At 51.5% G+C, this 1965-nt stretch overlaps 1 long non-coding RNA gene across 1 annotated transcript; it reads left to right on the forward strand.

Annotated features, from left to right (window-relative positions):
- Nucleotides 1-268: 268 nt before the first annotated feature.
- LOC119326548 lies at nt 269-554 on the forward strand. The gene is made up of 2 exons (XR_005158036.1): nt 269-333; nt 404-554. It is a non-coding gene; the product is annotated as an uncharacterized LOC119326548 (long non-coding RNA).
- The last annotated feature ends 1411 nt before the right edge of the window (nt 555-1965 follow it).

Consider the following 1965-nt stretch of genomic DNA (forward strand, 5'->3'; position numbering starts at 1 on the left):
CACCACTACATCTTCTGGTTTCGTAAATCTGCATTGCCCGGTGCCGATAAGGCCCCAAAGTCTGCTCGGGGGCATGTGGCAGCCTAGCAACCCACAAGGCCACAAGGCACGCAATATGTGGTTGTCGAAGCCGGTTTGCTGCGCATCAACCAATCACCGGCCGCCCCTTCTCCACTTCCCCGCAGGGACATATAACCCGTGCCTCATCTGCAAGCTTGTGGTGGACACAGGCAGTGCTAGCTTGCTCGCTCGATCGTCCTCTCCGGCTCCGCCCTGATGCAGCCAGCCACCATGGCCTCCACCGCGCTCTCCACCGCCTCCAACCCTACCCAGGTAACCATCCCTCTCTTCTTCCAGCCGCCGTCTAATCTCTTGTAATTGCTGAGAGCATGTTGGCCTGCAGCTCTGCCGGACCCGCGCAAGCTCGCTGTGCAAGCCCGTCAAGGGCCTGGGCTTCGGCCGGGAGCGCATCCCGAGGAACATCACCTGCATGGCCGGCAGCATCTCCGCGGACCGCGTCCCGGACATGAGCAAGAGGGAGCTGATTAACCTCCTCCTACTAATGTAATGGAGATTACATTAGTAGGAATATAGGCGGAAACGTCTCCAGATTGAGTTCAACAATTGGTAAAGCGTTCATACTTCCTTCGCCTAAAAAATAATTTAATTTCGCGGCTCTTTCTAAAAGGCGTGAATGCAAATAAAAAACATCCCCTGGATAAGCCTCACGGGTGGGAGGTCTTATTAATAGAAGGGGAATTTGGCGATAAGCTTGTGCCTGTTTGGAGAGATCATCATAAATTATTAAAGTATGTCGTTCGCGGTACATAAAATATTCAGCCAGGGCTGCTCCCCATATAAGGAGCGAGGTGGCGCCCAGCAGGAGGAGGTTCATCAGCTCCCTCTTGCTCATGTCCGGGACGCGGTCCGCGGAGATGCTGCCGGCCATGCAGGTGATGTTCCTCGGGATGCGTTCCCGGCCGAAGCCCAAGCCCTTGACGGGCTTGCACAGCGAGCTTGCGCAGGTCCAGCAGAGCTACAGGCCAACATGCTCTCAGCAATTACAAAAGATCAGATGACGGCAGGAAGAAGAGAGGGATGGTTACCTGGATAGGGTTGGAGGCGGTGGAGAGCGCGGTGGAGGCCATGGTGGCTGGCTGAGTCAGGGCGGAGCCGGAGAGGACGATCGAGCGAGCGAGCTAGCACTGCCTGTGTCCACCACAGGCTTGCAGATGAGGCACGAGTTATATGTCCCTGCGGGGAAGTGGAGAAGGGGCGGCCGATGATTGGTTGATGCGCAGCAAACCGGCTTCGACAACCACATATTGCGTGCCTTGTGGCCTTGTGGGTGGCTAGGCTGCCACATGCCCCCGAGCAGACTTTTGGGCCTTATCGGCACCGGGCAATGCAGATTTACGAAACCAGAAGATGTAGTGGTGCTCGTCTCGAGTGCGGCATTGCTAAGCTGGTTTGGACCAGGCTTCGTGACAGTGCCTATGCCTTCCCTTCTGCGCTTGGGTGGGTTTTAGGCCATCTTCAAGGGCAAGGCTAGCACCCAAACGGACACCCCATTTGATCTCGGACACTCTCCTAAAAACAATTGATGACAAACGTCTGACTCTGGCCATTCAACCCTATCATCAAGGAAGGAAGTGGTTCAAAGCTAAATATTAATGCAACAATAATTCAAATATATATAAATATTATAATGCAAACGTAAAGTTTTCAAATAGGAGTAACATATTTCAAATTTAAATTCAATATTTTCGCATGCATGGTGACATGCCTAAAATCTAACGTTCACTACAAATAAGCATTGGTGATTAAGAAAAGACCAGTTCCTTTTCACACTCACGCTATATTCTCTTACAATTTGTCATTTTTGTCAGATTTTTGTCGGGGAATATTTCATTATAGAATATTTTTGTATGGCAGGAACGATAACTTAAGTTTGTTGGGATTTTT

Source organism: Triticum dicoccoides, chromosome 6B, assembly GCF_002162155.2.
Source record: "Triticum dicoccoides isolate Atlit2015 ecotype Zavitan chromosome 6B, WEW_v2.0, whole genome shotgun sequence".
NCBI lineage: Eukaryota > Viridiplantae > Streptophyta > Magnoliopsida > Poales > Poaceae > Triticum > Triticum dicoccoides.